At 40.9% G+C, this 18,046-nt stretch overlaps 1 protein-coding gene across 1 annotated transcript in view; it reads left to right on the top strand.

Annotated features, from left to right (window-relative positions):
• Positions 1 to 18,046, top strand: part of NCEH1 (neutral cholesterol ester hydrolase 1) — a 58,659-nt gene that overhangs the window by 22,842 nt on the left and 17,771 nt on the right. The window lies entirely within an intron of this gene.

The raw sequence follows: 18,046 nt of genomic DNA, 5'->3' as shown, positions 1-18,046 counted from the left end.
GCTGTATCTGCTACCTATATCATGGCTTATGGCAATGCTGGATCTTTTACCCACCGAGCGAGGCCAGGGATCAAACCCGCATCCTCACAGACATGTCGGGTTTTTAATCCGCTGAGCCACAAAGAGAACTTGGAAGCTGAGTCTTTAAGTTAAATGCATTTTTCCTAAAAATCCTTAGCTGCTGTGTCTATCCTTAATAGTAAAATTTGATTTCCACGAGTCTATATTTACACAAAAAAATAGTGAAGGCACAGATAACGTAAGCAGATTTAAATCAGTTCTGCTTCTGAGCTAGGGGCATGGGCACACTTAGGTTGGTGGCTTTTCTGGCCTTATGAGCAGCAATGTCATCTCCATCAAACACAAACTTCTGCGACTCCTTCACTTGTGCAGAGCTGGTCATCTCCAGGTTACAAAAGATAACATTTTTCTTGGGTTCTGCTGTTTCTGCACTAGGAAATTTCAGAGCTGAAGGAGTTTAAGAATTAAGCATTGAAAACATGTTCAGTGTTGGCTTGATGTTCCATGTGTAGCAAGGTATTATGATGAATGGTTTTCAAAATGAAAATCTTTACTTTGTACCTACTTGACAACCTTCATAAGCCTCAATTTCCAGTCCTCCCAGAAGAGATTATGAAAGATAATCTCAAGTGTAACTCTCCCACACCTTTGGATATATTTATTGTGTTCAAATCAAAGTCAAATTTAAGGGGCTGGCCAGAATCTTACTGCTTCCATTTCATGTATTTTAGGAATATCAGGACAGGTTCACATTGTATTTTAATGAAAAACTTGGGCTTTTTTCCCTTTTTTCTTTGGCTGTTCCCAGTGAACTGTGGAAGTCCTGGGGCCAGGGATTGAATGGGTTCAATCATTGACAGTGGTGACAATGCTGATCCTTAACCACTAATGCCAAGACCAGCTCAGCGGGATGGAGCTGAAAGGGTGCTGTGAAACTCAAGAAAAAAGTTAACATAAAACAAGACAAGGAGACATTTATCTCAAGTAAAGGTGGGAACCAGGGGACTCAAGGTCTCAGGGACCAAGAGCGCAGCCTCAAGAAACCACACTGCTTTTATTGTGCTCTTGAGGATTACTTCCAGTGAGGAGGGGGTTGTAGATGCAGGATATAGGTTTTTTTTAAGTTATTTTAAAAGTCACATAGCCAGTTGTTGATTAAGCTTTTATTCTGACCTTTAAGCTTTTAACAATCATTAGCATTTGAGGAAGCTTGGCTTCAGCTATCTATGCATAGCATCTAGAGAATCACCATTATGCTTCTGCAGAGGGCATGCATGCCTATCTGCAGCAACCTGACGCCTAGGTTTGCACCTCGGTTCTTCTTGCTAATGCGTATCCTGCTTATGACCCCTCAAAAACCCCTTGGGGCAATGAGGCTCCTCTTTCTTTATTCTTAAGAGGACGTATCATACTGTCCAAAGGGCGTGCCAACCTGCATAGGTCCAGCATGCCTAGACCAATGAATTAGGTCCTCATTCAGCTGACCCTATGAATAACTTATGCCTTTAGGTCTTTGTTCTTAAGCTTAAGTCATTTACCAGCACTGCAACTGTTTGCCAAGCAGGAAGATGGGGTAAAGTAAAGGAGGACAAGTTGGAGTTTTCAACAAAGAGGCTAAGAAAATATTGTAGAAACATGTCTCATGACACACTAAGCCACCAGGAAACTCCAACTTGGGCCTTTTAAAGACCACCTGTGTTTTTAAATGCTTAACTTTTATTTTTCCTTACTTTTCTTTCTCGTCTTCAGCCTCTGCCCCTTATTATTTCTCTGGGTCATCAGACATTTCAGAATGGGAATACTGACTGTTAGATACACCTCATTGTCCTCCTCTTCCTCCCACCTGTTTGTCCCCCTCGAGTCCTCAGCCACTAAAGTCCATGCCTATCCCTACATTTCACAGTGTGCTCATGGATCTTGTCAAGTAAGGCCTTATCTATGTCATTATACATGTTTTCCAGAGACTGAAATTCCTTCAGAGTTGGCTTATGTTTTATCTCGTTGCTTCTACAATGAGGGCAAGGACTTGGCTCTTACAGAGCGAGTCAGGCTCTCACTAAAGCCATTTTTAGGCTTTTGTACATTCTATTCTGGGGCCTGGGACTCCTCTGCCAAGTGACTAGTGCACCTGTAGTCTACACTGTGTGCTGGGCGTTCTGCCACTACCTCCTCCTGGCTACCCGGCTCAGCTCCGAGGGTGCCTTGTTGCCTGAGTCTGTGGCATTAGAAAACTGGCAAAGTGGAGGGGTAGCTCTTACAGAGACCCCACTACAGGGAAAGAAAGTGGGCCACGGCAGGAAGGGGCTGGAGAAGGTGGGAGAGGACAGGCCTGTGATGAGCTCTGCCACAAAGGAGACCAACATGTAGAAACCTCCCCTGTCCTGGCTGCTTTGAGGCAGACCTGATTCTGTTTCCACATCCATTCATCTCTGTGCACCAGCTGCCAGGTTTCGTAGATGTCTTCAAATGAGCTCCTACCCTCAAAGAGTGAACAGGGGAGCAGCACATAAACCAAACCTCACACTGAAAAAGGAGAGGTGCAGAAATGGAGATATGTTCAAGCTGCATCTTGACACACAGAGTGTGACACATGGAGCATAATGAGATTAGTTCTGTGCGGAGGAGGGGACAGTCAAGGGTGTCTTTACAGAGGAGGTGTCTTAAGGTATAAGGAAGGGTTCAGGAAAGGGATGCTTCAAGCTTGGGGGAGGTCAGCAGTGGTCATTCACACATTCCACTGTGGCTTGTCATTGCAAGCCCTGCCCTTAGCAGCATTGTCCCAGGACTTTCACACACTACCATTGCAAAGAAAGTCAGTCATAACACAACTTGCCTAATGAGAGACTGGTTCACACTTTGAATTGACGAGACCAGTATTCCTCAACTCTAATGTGCAGAAGAACCCCCTAGGTCCCCCTCCTGGAGATTCTAACCAGCAGGCAGAGTGTGGGCACAAGAATTTGTACTCAGATGCTGCCAGTCTGTGGAACACCCTTTGAGTAAGTCTTGGTCTGGGCAACTTGCCTAATTGTGTGATGGTGATAATGTAGGTAAGAGATAAAAGAACTAGTTACCAGTCACCTTCTCATAAAAAGAGGAGTATTTTTTCTTATTTTTTACTTTTTTTAAATGAACTTTTACATTTATAGTTGTACAACAATCACCAAAAAGAGGAGTATTTTTAAACCAAATAATTTACTAACTTATTGGTGTGCCAAATTCCTTTTGTCTCTTCACTTGAGATCTGTGTCTTTTAGTGGAACCAAACTTTTTCCTCCCTAGGTTTTGTCCCCAGGATTGAAAGGGAGTGGGAGATGGAGAGGAGGAATAGATGTTCTTGAAAGTTCTGGATCAAAGTCATATCATGTATATATCCTTGTGAATATCTAACCTATAAATTCACCTTAGGATGGCAACACAGTTGGCCCTCGGATTGATTTTCTACGCTGAGGCCCTGGATGTGGGGGTGCCTACTGGACTTTGCCACTTTTTATAAGGGGCTTGAGCATCCAGGTTTTGGTATAGGCTGGGAGCAGGGAAGCTGGAACTAGTCCCCTGTGGGTATCAAGGGAATATTGTATAGCTGTTTCACCTGTTACGTAGATATTTTGATGTACATTTAATTTGTTTTGCATTAAACACATTAGATTGTTGTCATTCTGGATCAAATTAAACATTTGTAAGGAATAAATTTTCGATTTTCTGGATTTGTTAAATTAAGAAGCTTTTTCTGGGGTAAAGGTAAAACCTCCATCATTATGGACTCCAGATTCTATCACAACACCCCTGCTTCTGATTTCCTTCTTAAGCCTTGTGGTCCAGCCTGTCTCCTAATATCTTAGGCCAAGGAGTGACTGAGCTATATTAACTAGAAACTGCTGGCAGAAGAAATTCTAATTGCTTTTGAATTAGGCTTTTGCACTGATGTCAATTTTCTCAGGCTCTGTTTAAATAGGCAAACTGGCCCTGCTCCCCAGTCCAGCAAATCTACTGGCAGAGAGAATATTCAGCAGTAGGGTAGAGTTTGGGGTACATTTCATGACCTTCTGACCCTCCCTACCCTGACTGTAAAGCTTTATTACTCAAAACTCATGTGATGGGAGAAGCTCAGCTTTAAATGATGGTTTGGTTATTGATTTTTTTTCTGAGTAAGAACATTCAGAGTGATGGGGCAGTCAGTTGGGCTTTTGGATTCTAGTGCTGGCTTTGTCACTTGGAACTTTAGGATCCTTGGCAAGACATTTAACTTCTCTAAGTCTCAAATGAGCAAAAAGTGAGTGTAATTCCTGCTTTTCCTATTTCAACAATCCTTGTGAAATTCAAACCAGTGAAAGTTCAAACGGTCATAAACTGTAAAGCATTGTACAAAATAATAATTACTATAAATATCATAATTTATTATGAATTTCATGTAGTATGTATTGACTTATTATAATTACATTCTTAATTTGTTTATTAGAATCACCATCTGAATCTAGGTCTTCAGACATCTCTAGGTATCTATAAAAATCACTTGCCTTTTCTCTTTTGGGTTTATATGCCATTTAATAAACAGTTTTTCAAAGGTCATGTCTGTTTTGCTGCTTTCTGCACTTTACATAAAACAGAAGATTAACTCAACTTCTGGAGTCTCCTGTGTAACACACTTGTGTAGTCGGGCAGCGGATGTGAGTGGGCAAGCTCTGAACTGCCATACAGCAGAAGGGAGTTTAGGAGTGTAATTCCTTTGTGCTGCCTTTAGTCAGCTGCTATTTGGAACACTCAGATGAAAATAAATGCTGCTTGTCCTGGAAATGAGGGAGGCTTTTTGCATCTTGATTAGCCTCATGAAGGACATTTATTTAGACCAGCTGTACATGGAACACTGGGAAAAAACCTTGATCTTCAAGCCTCAGACCTTGTCCCAAGGAGCTCACAGTCTAGATATTGCTGTGTAAGGTAATGGAGGCGTGAGACCTCTAATTTTTAAAAATCTCATTTCAGCTGTATGAGTGTATGTATGGAAGGCAAAGGAGAGTGAGGTAGGAACGGGACTGAGAGAGGTGGTACCAGAGAAGACGTGAGAGAGAAATGTGCTGGTGAAGAAGAGCTGGAGGAAAGGGGCAGATGGGGATGCCTCCCCAGCCCAGAGTGGTCAAAGCTAGAGCTGCTGATCCTGGGAGAGTCATGAATCCATTCCGGGCCTCAGTTTCCCTTTGTGAAATACAAGAGGCTACAGGGTCATTCCAGATGTAAAAGTCTTCCAGTTTTATGAAGTAGGTTTGAGAATCACCTGGCTAGTAAGTGGCAGGAGAGGATGATGGTTGAGGGTTCTGAAGCCAAAGTGGGTTCAGATCTAGCCCACCACTTCCTACCTGTGTGACCATGAGCAAGTCACTGGACCACACTTGGTCTGAGATTCCATAGTAAGGACAGTGACTGGCAGAGAGCAAATGTCTGTATGTGTGTGCCATTATCCCACTTGAATATAGGAGGCTTTTGGAGCAAAGCAAGTATATTGGCAATATAGAAACTGTCTCCTGTGTGATAAAAAAAACATAAAGTTTAGGAATGGAAAGAGGCTTCTCTTTTTTTGTGCTCCTTCATGTTGAATGGCAATGAGAGAACAAACTGAAGGCTATAGGATGAAGGGGTTAGGGTGTCAGATTATTCTGTGAGCTCATCCCTTTCTCTCTTCTAAGTAAATACTGTATTTGTGAGTGGAGGTGAGGCTCTCCTCAGGTTTGCTTTGTAGCTTGTAATGAAATCATATAGAACTAAACAAATATGAAATTGCAATAGAGCAATGTCATCAGAGAACCCTACTATTGTATCCTTATGCTGCATAGGTTGGCTTAATTATTTTCTGCAGTGCTATGCTATATGGAGAAAGTGTCCTACACAGAACTCTTTCTGTCCATGCCTGTTCTCAGAGTGTGGAACAAAGGGTTTATTTTATCAAAGTAATGCAGACTAAAGGAAGTAAGGGAGAAAGGACAACCATAAGAAGTGTTCTTAAAAGTTCCTGTCATGGCTCAGCAGTTAATGAACCCAACCAGCATCCATGAGGACATAGGTTCAATCCCTGGCCTCACTCAGTGGGTTAAGAATCCGCCGTTGCTGTGGCTGTGATGTAGGCCAGTGGCTACAGTTCCTATTGGGCCCCTAGCCTGGGAACCTTCATATGCTGTGGGTGCAGCCCTAATTAGACAAAAAAAAAAAAAAAAAAAAGAAAGAAAGAAAAGAGGAGTTCCTGTCATGGCTCAGTGGTTAACGAATCCGACTAGGAACCATGAGGTTGCGGATTCGATCCCTGGCCTCGCTCAGTGGGTTAAGGATCATGTGTTGCTGTGAGCTGTGATGTAGGTCACAGATATTGCTCGGATCTGGCATTGCTGTGGCTGTGGTATAGGCCGGCAGCTGTAGCTCCGCTTAGACCACTGCCTGGGAACCTCCATATGCTGCAGGTGGGGCCCTGAAAAGACAAAAAAGAAAGAAAGAAAGAAAACAAACAAAAAAAAAAGAAGTGTCCTCAACCAGGTATGTATCTCCCAAAGGCCTGAGCAAGAATTCCACCAATTCTGGGCCTCTGGAGAGAGGGGACAATACATAAGTTGGATTTTCTCTTTGTGGGCCTTCTTTTTTACTCCTTCATCTAGGAAACTTTGTCCCAGACAACTTGGGAAGCTTGCTCATGTCTTGTAGCTAATAAATGATAGAGCCAGGAGTTGGCCTTGGTCTCTGTCCAAGGTCTGTGCTCTTATCTCTTTATCATATTTCCTTAAGCCTTTCTGCTGTTGCTTAATGAATCTCAAGAAGGCAGGATAATGAAAAGTCATTCTTCACAATCTTTCCTCCTGGGGAACCCTTGAAGATGGGGTTTATGTCACATAACAGGTTCTGCCACCCTGAGGTCCTTATATAGTTCTCAGTTTAGGAGCATGCAGCTAGTGATTCAACCTAACTCCAAGCTAGTGTAAGATTTACTTTGTGAGTTACCAGAGATAAGCCAAGGTGACAAGACTTTATTATATGGCAGACTAAAAGGCTATGAAGACCTGACATAAGCAAATAAAAAGAGGTAATGATATGAGCATTTATGTACTAAGTTCTGTCCTAAGTATCCTTTAAAAAGCACTATAAAGTAGGCATTGTGATCACCCCAATTTTATAGCAGAAGAAACTGTGGCAAAGAGAAGTTTGACTTGCCCAGAACCACCCATGTAGCAAATATCAGAGCCAGGATTGAACCTTGGCTGACTAACTTCATAATCCACACCCTAAAATACCACACTATGATGTGGATAAGTAGAGGATGAGGAATGGTGAGGTAGAGGCAGTGGAGTGCTCTCTGGGAGTTGGGCGATGGTGATGAGGAAACCCTGATTTGAAGCTGTTGCTGATTTTTGTGTTGTAAATACCCCCTACCATGGCCACTTTCAAGCTACTGACCTGATGTCAACTGACTTATACAATTAACAGTTGGTTTTGCCATGGTGACATGGCGAGAGATGGTTCCAGGACAAAACTGAAGGGTATCACCAAAGAGAATAGCAGGTACAGAAAATAAAGTCGTTATGAAAGTTATGCTTGGGTACACTTGACTCTAGAGAACTGGAGAGCAAAAGGGGTGCAGTGGTAAGAAATGGGGTTGGAATATAGAGTGGGACCAGACTGAAATGTCATGTTCAGAGTTTTTTTTTTTTTTTTCCTGTGGGAAACTGCCAGTCAGTGGAAGTTTCTAAGCAGCTAACAATTATAACTAGCCTTTTAGGATAAGAACTCTGACTGCCATATGAAACAGGTTATAGAGAAGAAAGAATTCAATTTACTAGGCAAACACAGGAATAATGGTCATTTAATCAAGGCAGCAGTGGGAGTTGAGGTATAGGCTGGAAATAGAACTAGATTCAGAAAATGTTGGCATGTAGATTAATGTGAATTGATTGATAGGATATCAGGTGAGAGAAGGAAGAAGCTAAAGACAATATTAAGGTTTTTAGCCTGGAATCTAGATTTAATGAGCATTTAATGAAGTGAGTTGCTGAGTCAGGAGTAGAGAAGGGATTGTAGAACATGTTAATTTTAAAGAGTTTATAGGGTGTCATCCTGGAGATGTTTGGAAATGTGGACCTGGGGCTTAAGAAAGCCCATGGACTAGAGATAGAAATGTAGAAGTAATCAGCATATGAATAGAGAGTCATTTAATTTATTAGACTGCTGGTTAGCACTTCCTATTTGCCAGGTATTATGGCATGGTAGTACATTGGCCTGCTCAGGGAAAGCAGGAATTATGTAACTGCATAAAATAAAAAATGAATCTGTGGGGAACACTGTCATTTAAAAGGCCAGTGGACAGGAAAGGAAGAAACAATCAACAAAAAACCAAAAGAGAAAATAAAGGAATTATTTGCATGGCAAGAGTAACAAGAGACTGGAGAAATTAAGGAGAAAGAGAGCTTCAAGAAAGGACTGGTTGTTAAATGCCTGCAGAGAGGCCAAGTAGGTCATTGGTGTTGGTAATGGGGTCATGGTATCATGAGTGAACTTAATGAGTCCAGTTTCATCAGAGATAGGGGACTAAAAGCCAGACGTAATGTGTTGCCTTAGGAGTTCCCGTTGTGGCTCAGTGGTTAACGAATCTGACTAGGAACCATGAGGTTGCGGGTTCAATCCCTGGCCTTCCTCAGTGGGTTAAGGATCCGGCGTTGCCGTGAGCTGTGGTGTAGGTTGCCGTGAGCTGTGGTGTAGGTTGCAGACGTGGCTCGGATCCCTCATTGCTGTGGCTCTGGTGTAACCCGGTAGCTACAGCTCCGATTAGACCCCTAGCCTGGGAACCTCCATATGCCACAAGAGCGGTCCAAGAAATGGCGAAAAGACAAAAAAAAAAGGGGGGGGGGGCAGTCTTTGAGAAGTCACTGTCTTCTTTAGGGTAAAGGGAGAACTGACTCAACAGAAATTAAATCCTATTTAGAAGAAAATTTCTACATTCTCCCTTATATACATGCATACATGATCTTACATCTTTCCCCAGGGCTAACCCTTCCTTCTGTTTTCCAGATTCTGTCTCTCTTTCTTCCTCCAGAGTCTCAATTCATGTCATTAAAAGATCTTTACTCTTTCCCTCAGGCTATTGTCCTACTGCCTTCCTTATCTCTGCAGTGAAAATGCTATCTTAGATTCATTGTATCTGTTTCTTCACTCCTATGCACTTGGCAACCCATTGCAATCTGGCTTCCAGCCCCTCCTCTCTGACTAAACTGTACTTCTTGGGTTCACCAAGATCCCATGACCCCACTGCCAACATCAGTGACGTACTTTTCCTCTCTCTTGGCATTTAACAGCTTGCTCTTTCTTGAAACTCTCTGCCCCCTGAACTTCTCCCGTCTCTTGTTCTCTTGCAATACTCATAATTATTTTCTTCTCTTTTGGGAGTTGGGGAGGGATCTTTTAATGATTGATTCGTCTCTCCTGCCTGCTGTCCCTTTGAAGGGTGGTGTTCACCAAGGTTTCATTTTTATTTCAATTCAATTTTACAATTTCTGCTTTCCCTGAGCAAATTGACTTTCCCTCTCTGGTGGAATTTACTTCATGGCCTAAAGCCTCCCAGCAGAGCCCCATCCTTTTATGAGAGTTGGGTTGGATTAGAAATCCAACCTCCAGCAAATACAGGAATGTTTTTATCTTCACGATCTGGGGATAGGAAAGAGAACTTTGATGCCTTCTTATCCTTACTGGAGGAGGATGACACTGAACACTTGTAAGGCAAAGTGGTGGGCAGAAGACTGAAGTATGGAACACATGCCCCACAACCACAAACATCTGTATGCTTTTCTCCACACCCTTTCTCCTTATCCAGCCTGCTGATCATTCATCAAACTCAGTTCAATCAGCTGCTATGTCTCCAGGCAGCCAGATGGGACAAGGCTCTGTCTCTTCTCTCTCAGACTGGTTATATATACCTTTGTACTTAAGATACACATCTCTATTTTTGAAGTTTCTACATAATATCACAATCAATCTATTGTGTCTAGGATGTTCCAGCATTTATGTGTTCCTTGAAAATAGGCCCTTTTGTTCATTCTTTTTTCCCCATTTTTTAAAACTTCATTTTTTCCCATTGTATAATTGATTCACAATGTGGTGCCAGTTGCTGCTGTACAGTACATTGACTCAGTCATATACATATATATGTAAACGTGTATATATATATTAATTTTCTTTTATAATCCTCCATTGTGGCCTTTCCCAGGAGGTTGGATATAGTTTCCTGTGCTATATAGTGGGATCTCATTGCTTCATTTTAAATGTAATAGTTTGTATCCATGAACCCTAAACTTCCAGTTCATTCCACTCCCTCCTTCCTCCCTGCTTGGCAACCACAATCTGTTTTCCAAGTCTGTGAGTCTGTTTCTGTTCTATAGATAGATTCACATGTGTAATAATTTAGATTCCACATATAAGTCATATCATATGGTATTTGTCTTTCTCTGACTGACTTTACATAGTATGATAATCTCTAATTCCATCTATGCTTTTGTTCATTCTTATACCCCCAATGCATAGAACAGTCAACCAAACAGGTGCTTAATAAATGTTGGTTGAATGAGTTAGGTGATTTACTTAGTGATTCTCAGTCTTGCCATGTATGGAAAGAATTTTCCTAGGAATTCACCTAGAGAACTGGAAAAAAATACCCATGCCTTTGATCATATTCCCAGAGATGATTATTTAATAGGTGTGGAAGGAGACTCAGGCTTTTTAAAAGCTTTAAGAGGATTTTAATATTCTGCCAGCTTTGAGGACCACTGGGTTAAAGGAATAAAATAAGATATACTAGGGCCTGCTGTATTTCAGATATTTTAATTAAAATCTCACAGTAACCCAATGAAAGTAGATGAGATTTGATTTTGTTAACACCAGGGAGAAAAACAGAGGCTCAGAATGACAGAACTTTGCATAAATCCCAAAGTTGGTAAGAGGCAGTCCTAGGACCTGACTGATACCTTGTGTTACCTTTTCAGCTTCCCAGATAGCTTCCCTCCAGTGGTGAGGAATCCATTCGATCTCTTACTCATTCTCTCAGAGGTGGAGCATTGCCCAAATGAATTGTGTAACATTTGAAGAAATACGTGATTAGCTCTGTTTTACCGCCAAGAATGAGGCTGAATTGGAATCAGCCCATGCAAGAAGAACACGTCTGTGTCACAACTACCGTCTTTCACATTTATAGGACAGTTATGCCTTTTTTTTTTTTTTCTCCCGGGCTGGCCACTCAATCTTCATCTAGGTCTCTTTCTCTGAAGGATGACCATCTGAGAACTTCTTGGTCAGCCCTTTACACACATCCTTCCATCTCTGAAATGAGCCTGCAAATCTAATTTTTCTTACCGGGTCATCTGCAGTTTCTTTAAAGTTCTGATGCCAACAGTGTTTCTCCTTCTTTACGTTCTATGTGATGTATATTTATTACAAAGAGAACTAAGAAATCACTTAGAGTTTTTGGAAAACTTTATAACATTTCAAATTCACTAGAAGATATGCTGGGATCTTTCAAGTTAACCATACATTACAAGTTAAGGTAAAAATTACTGATGGCCAAAACCAAGTCAAGTTGTACTAAACATTTAATTTGTAAATTTTAATAAACTAAACATTCTCTAAATGCTCTAGTCTTAATTAACAGTGAGTTAGATATAAATGTTGTCAAACTTGTCCTGTGGAATAAAAACCAAGTAACACTTTTCTTTTACAATGTTAATTGTGAGTTGCTGATCATCATAATAAATAGTTATATAGTGTTTAATATGTTTCAGGCACTGTTCTAAGTGCTTTCTCCATGTTAACTGATTTAATCTTTGGAAAAACCCTGTGAGTTAGGTCCTGTTATTCCCATTTTATAGATGAGGAAATTAAGACATAGGAACATTAACTAAGATGTACAACCAGTAAGTGTTAGAAATGAGATTAAAACCTAGGCAGTCAGGTTTCCTAGTCTCTGTTCCTAACCAGTTTTCTAGATTTGCCTGAATACATAGCTTGAAAATGAGACCAGTTTTGCACATGGATAGAGGAGGACTGATATGATGCTGTAATTCTTGAGGATCACTTAGCCTGGACTGACACTTTTTGCACTTTACCGGAGCAACCATGAACATGAGAATTCTCTGCAGCTTGGAATGGAAGGCATGAGGTGATCTTGACATAGCCAAAGGGTTGACACAGCCATTACATCTCTTAAGGGAGCAGTGGTCAGAGTGCAGAGCTGGCTTTTTTGTACATAATAAAGTCAGTGATGATGAGGAGATTGTAAATGATTGGATTATGCCTCCATAGTGTGCCTCAAACTTCTCCCATCTAGTAGCAATGACTTTCCTGTTTACTGTTTATGACCATTTTTTAAGTCCTTAGATTCCTCAAATTGCCAAATTAGCAGGTTTTAAAAAATTCTCTCAAATTTGACTTTTGCACTATGATTCACTCTTTGTTTTCCTCTTGCCACTCTCTCAATTTCTCCCTCTATATTCTTCTCATCAGCCTGTCAAAGAATATTGTCATCCATGCTTTATTTGTCTTTGTCACTGTGTTTTGTCTCTTTGCTAGATCTCCTCAGTCTTACTACTGTTTGAGTTGTTAACGGTTACCTCTGAGCTCTTCCTCCAGACCTGACCTCTTTGAATCTCTGACCCTGCCTTTACTATCTGCTTTTTGGACCTGACTATCTAGATGTTTCATTGCCTTTAAGTGGCATAACTCTATAATGGAACTTACCTTCCTGGACTGTTGTTCTGCCTGTGTTCTCTGTTTCTCATACAGAGTGAACTGAAGATCTTCCAATATCTTTGAATCCTTTTCTGTGTTCTACCAGCTTATCTACCTGATCTCATATCCTACTCTGTGGACAGCTAACAAGGCCAATCAACTCTGCCTCAGTGATCACTCTTTTTTTTTTTTCTTTTTGTCTTTTTGCCATTTCTAGGGCCACTCCCACGGTATATGGAGGTTCCCAGGCTAGGGTTCGAATCAGAGATGTAGCCACCGGCCTACGCCAGAGCCACAGCAACACGGGATCCGAGCCGTGTCTGCGACCCACACCACAGCCCATGGCAATGCCGGATACCTAACCCACTGAGCAAGGCCAGGGATCGAACCCGCAACCCCATGGTTCCCATCGGATTCACTAACCACTGCGCCACGACGGGAACTCTTGTGATCACTCTTGAATATGTTCCTTCTCCTATATTTTCCTAGGACAAACCTTCATTTTTTCTCTTGTGACAGTTGTCAACGTTTTTCACCTGTTTCCCTTTGTGTACACCTCAGCTGCATGATTCTTCCCAAAGTATAGTCTGGTTTAAAAAAAGTGACCGAAATCTTTGTTATTTTACTGTTAACAACTGAGAATGTTTCATCTGCCACCATCTTTCTAGCTGCACCTTCAGTCAGCCTGGATCATCTGCTACATCAGAATTTGCAGCTGATGGCCCTTAGTCCAGATTTGGCTTGATGGCAAGTTCTCTTTAGTCTGCAACTTTTTGTCTTTTTAGGGCTGCACCCACGGCATATGGAGGTTCCCAGGCTAGGGGTCTAATTGGAGCTGTAGCCACCAGCCTATGCCAGAGCCACAGCAATGCCAGATTTGAGCTGTGACTGTGACCTACACCACAGCTCATGGCAACGCCAGATCCTTGACCTGCTGAGCAAGGCTGGGAATCGAACCCACAACCTCATGGTTCCTAATCGGATTCATTTCTGCTGTGCCACAATGGGAAGTCTTGATCTGCAACTTTAAAAAAAAATCTGAATGAATGCGTTAAAATCAAAGGACTTCCCTTAAAAGTGAACATTTTAGAGAAAGTTCAGACAATTGTGAAAGTTTAAAGAGAGATGGAAATTTGGAGAAAAGGAAGGAATCAGTCAAGATTTAAATTCCTAATTACTAAAGTTCTCAGTTCATCTTTTACCCACCTGTGTATTCTTTTAACATGTAGCAGAGTCTTTACGTATAGTAGATGCTTCTTTAATGCTTGTTGCATTACAGTTATCTGACCCTTGGTAGTTTCTTACCACACACATTGAGGTTTTTTGTAGAACAAAAATTCCGTGTTAGTGAATCACAGATGATCTATCTATACAGTGGTCTTAAGTGCAAATCATATAATTTATGTGCCAATAAAAAAATTAAATCTGCATTTTAAAGTACACTCAAACTTTACATCTAAAAACACAACTTAAATTTGCATGCAGATAAGTGTTCTATGAAATAGTTTTCCTAAAATAAGCAGGAGTAGGAGTTCCCTTTGTGGCTTAGTAGTAACGATCCCTGCTAGTATCCATGAGGATGTGGTTCAATCCCTGGCCTTTCTCAGTGGGCTAAGGATCTGGTGTTGCTGTGAGCTGTGGTGTAGGTCATAGATGCAGCTCAGATCTGGCATTTCTGTGGCTGTGGCATGGGCTGGCAGGGGCCAATTCTACACCTAGCCTGGGAACTTCCATATGCCATGGGTACGGCCCTAAAAATAAAATAAAATAAAAAGAAACAAGCAGGAGAAGAGGAGAATTGGGAGAGCAGAATTAAAAAGCTGTTTGACAGGATGAAATGACCATCACTGGAAAGGTAAGGGGAGCATTGATGTAGAATACAAACCTTTGAATATAAGAAATGAATCAGATAGTCAGTTGTAATAGATGCTCCTAAATATTTAATGTAGTTGGTTCATGTTGGACCACGTGCTAAGTTAGTGATATTTATGGAGTATCAGTGTACAATGGCTTTCCTGAATCTCTCTCTCCCATTTTGACATAAGCGTACAAATGAACTTTTAGAGATAATTTTTTACATCTTTCTAACCTGTAATGATTTCAGAACATGGTAATCAATGTGGTCCTAATAATAAATGTACATAATGGGAAAAAAACAAATGATAGTCTGAACTTCCCTGGGAAATCAGGCTATCTGTTCCAAGACTCATTTCCTGGGCTCACATTTCTTTATGCAATGATACTCCGGATCTTAGTAATAATAATAAGCAACTTGTATAAAGCTTCATATATGTCAGGCACTATTTTAAATGTTTTACTTTTTAAAGCTTCACAGCAGTTTTTGAATGAGTTAATATTATTATTTCTGTTTTATAGATGAGAAATTGAGGCACAGTGAAGTTGAGTAGCTTGCCTAGGTTCCCACTTCTGGTAGGTAGAGAAGCTGGGCTTTTGATCCAGGCACTCAGTCTGGAGTCTATGCTCTTAACTTTGCTTTGTTTTTTTGGCCATGTCCATGGCATGTGTAAGTTCCAGGGCCAAGAATCAAACTTGTGCCACAGCAGTGATCCGAGCCATAGCAGTGACAATGCCAGATCCTTAACCCACTGAGCCACCAGGGAACTCCCTATGTGGCTCTTAAATTGAGCCTTTTATTGCCATGTTCTCCCTGTCTCTTCTTCCTTTTATTTACTTTATCTTCTGATAAACATTTGAATTTTAACACTTGTCCAACACTTTTACATTTTGGTTTCCCATCATTTTCCTTGCTACTCACACTTGATCCTCCATTAAGGCACAGTTCAGAATAGATGCCTTATTGGATTTCACCCCAGAAAGAACAGACAGAAGTAACTCCTTCCTTCTCAGAGCTTGTGCAACCCTTTATCTAGGCTTCTCTTACTAAGCTTGTAACACTTAACTAACATAAGCTATTCATTTACAAGTCTTGGTTCTCTTCTGTTTTCCTAAGCTCCAGAAGTTTGTCTTTTTCTTTTCTCTTATGTTTCCCAGCTCATAGAATATGTTTTCTAATTTGTACACTGCATAAATTAATAGAGAACAACCACATTTATAAACATAACAACCATCATATATTAATAAGCAGACTGTTGTTTCTGCTTGACTTTCTTTGATTGTTGCTTGTCCTCTGACCTTTGATCATCAGAATAGTGTAGTGAACCAAAGGCCCCCCTATTCTGCTGTATCTGGTTCTTCTGAGGTATAACGAGTACGCACCCTTTCTCCCTTCCATCTCCTCAGGCAGAATTTCCTTCTAGATGCTGGAATGGTTATGAGGGCAAGTGTTACAAGTGCTAGTTTACTCTAGCACTGCTGTAGAGTACTGCAACTAGCCATGACTGGGTCAGTTCATAACCTGTGAAGCTCTTAACACTTGGCTTGCTTCATTGCACTATTGGAGTTTTCCAGTTGCTTCAAAGAGGTTTCAGGAAACTTTGTTAACTTAAGAATATTTCTTAGGTGGATTTGAATCTCATTTTATAAACCCAAGGGTGCAAGAAATATAGCTTGATCTATGTTTTGAAACTTCCTTTTTTAGGTAGAACTTAATTTCTGTGAATTTAGGTATCCCCCATCACTGTTTGCTTTTAGGTTTTGGAGAGTCTCCTACAGTGTTGACCATAATAAGTGGGGGAGGCCATCCAAGTCCTTATCCTTAGCCCACATCCATGTTTCATCTGTCCTTGGTATTTGATTCCTACAAGTTGCCCTGAGGTATCCTTTGTTCTTATTTATAAGAGCCCTCACGTCCATTAGTGCTCTCTTCTGTTCCTGTTGGACCCTTGAGAACAATTTGAATTTGTTTCAAAATCTGAAAATAGGCTCATCCGGATGAGATGACATTCACATGTCTATATGACATCATGTGGCATGATAAAACTGCGAATAGTATCTAACTTTTTTCCCTAATATCTACTGTTTCCCTTAGCTCTTCTCACTACTCCTTTCTCATCCCTACTGTCCAGCAATAAAATCAGTAGCCAAGCCTTTCTATAGTTGTTATTTCAGGGGAAGGATGTGACAACCAATAGTACACACATACACACACACATTTGTTTGTTTTGTATCAAGAAATTTTAACAGTTGTTGTAGCTTTTTTAATTGGTTGGTCAATTGATATGTATAGAAATTGAATTATTTTATTAATATTCATTTACTTTGCTGTTGTTTGTATTGCTAGCAAATGAATATTAATTTATTCATTACTAGGATAGCTGTTCATGGTTAGATAAAATTGCCTCTTGTTTTTCATGAACACTGGCTAATGGTTTTATAATGTAGTCTTTTCACTCTTTTCACAGCAGGGCATATGTGTACAATAATAATATTTTATATGGGACTCTGGGGTAAACAGCTCAGGAACTTGACTGCTCAGGGGCTGAGGGGATCAGTGTCACAGCACATCTGTATCCTCTTCAAGGCATACCAGTGTGCCCCAAACATGTGCTGGGAAGCTGTATTATGGTGTGTTGCAGACTTCATACAATTTTCATTTCCACTAATAACATTGTTTTCTTGCTCTTTTGATTGCATTAAATTTATTTCCCTAATCATCAGTGTCCTGTTTCATACTCTACAGAAGGGCACTGCTAGGTGTTCCCTTTCAAGGTTTGAGAGCCTGTAGGAGATACAATATCTGAGTTCATGCATCTGTGCCAGGAAGGTTTCTAATCACTCTGACACTTCTGGGCCTCTCTAGCTTGACTAGCCACTGGTTCCCAGATGGCGTCCAATTCTCTGACTTTGAACCCTGGCCATTAGATATTGTGGGAAGGTCAGTGTTATAAATGTACTCAATAGGAAGAGCTTGTAGAAGTGGAAAGAGGGAATACACTCCACAGGGTCGTTGGTGGGTGGATGACCAGGGTATCCTCTCTGTGCTCCTTCTCTTACCAAATGTTTTCCTGTGAACACTTAATGCAGAGCTCGATGCCCTCAGGGTTCAAAGGGGAAGAGACAATAGACAGCATGTTTTTTGTGCATTTCTACAAAGCTCCTCATCATGTCTGAGCCGGTCTGCTTCTAAATGCCAAGACCACAGCTGACTCTGCTCTGTCTCACGCACTCATTCCTTTCTTCTGCTCAAAACAACCAGACGCACTTAAATACATAAGCTTAAAAACACTTTAAAAATACTTACAGTAAATAAATATAAAACCTTCCTCTCTTTTATTCGTATTTAAATAAGGTATTCTTCCACTTCTCATCTGTTATTGGAACTATGATGTGCTGGTTTAGGGCAGATGGGGGTCATGGAGGGAGG

Source organism: Phacochoerus africanus, chromosome 1, assembly GCF_016906955.1.
Source record: "Phacochoerus africanus isolate WHEZ1 chromosome 1, ROS_Pafr_v1, whole genome shotgun sequence".
NCBI lineage: Eukaryota > Metazoa > Chordata > Mammalia > Artiodactyla > Suidae > Phacochoerus > Phacochoerus africanus.
The sequence above is the reverse complement of the archived record's forward strand: the minus strand, read 5'-3'. Positions and strand labels throughout refer to the sequence as shown.